This window comes from Mandrillus leucophaeus, unplaced genomic scaffold (genome assembly GCF_000951045.1).
Source record: "Mandrillus leucophaeus isolate KB7577 unplaced genomic scaffold, Mleu.le_1.0 Scaffold3, whole genome shotgun sequence".
NCBI classification, from domain to species: domain Eukaryota; kingdom Metazoa; phylum Chordata; class Mammalia; order Primates; family Cercopithecidae; genus Mandrillus; species Mandrillus leucophaeus.
In genome coordinates, this window is record NW_012103142.1 from 13,405,153 (window position 1) to 13,405,650 (window position 498).

Here is a 498-nt window from a genome sequence, read left to right on the forward strand (position 1 = left end):
GTGCTGAGAAGTCAGCACAGACGCTCAAGAATTTTCCTTCCTCCTCTCCTGAAGTTACAACGAAAAATAGCGACAGTCAGATCAGCCGGGGGCTCTCTGGTGTCTCGGCTTCAATCTCTTCCGACAAAGAGGGGGTTCCTTGTCCTAGGGGTGGGGAGAACAAGAGGACGCGACCAGGCGAGACTGCCCCTAGACTAGGGCCGCCTTTCGGCTTCGGAAGCTGCACAAGGCGCGCGGGGGGCTCCTTCTCGCGGCCGGCTGGCGGCGGCAGCGGCTGCGATTCGCAGGCTCGAGATCCGTTGCCCCGAGATCCGCTGCCCACGACTTACCTCTTAGCACCTTGAAGCGCGAGAGACAGGGGAGCTTTGCAAATTGTAGGAGGGAGTAGATGCAAGGAGGTGGCGGAGCAAGGGCGAGAAGAAAAGAAGGGAAAGGAAGGAGCCTAGCCGGGGAGCCGGGCTGGCAGCCGCCGCGGGAGGAATCTGAGCGTGCAGCCGG

General features: G+C 61.4%; 1 protein-coding gene across 1 annotated transcript in view; it reads left to right on the forward strand.

The window, feature by feature from the left end:
• The first annotated feature begins 267 nt into the window (after nucleotides 1-267).
• RUNX2 (runt-related transcription factor 2) overlaps nucleotides 268-498 on the forward strand; it is a 130,730-nt gene continuing 130,499 nt past the window's right edge. The window contains exon 1 of the mRNA XM_011986848.1: nucleotides 268-282. The gene's annotated coding sequence lies outside the window, so the exon portion shown is untranslated. The remainder of the gene's footprint in view (nucleotides 283-498) is intronic.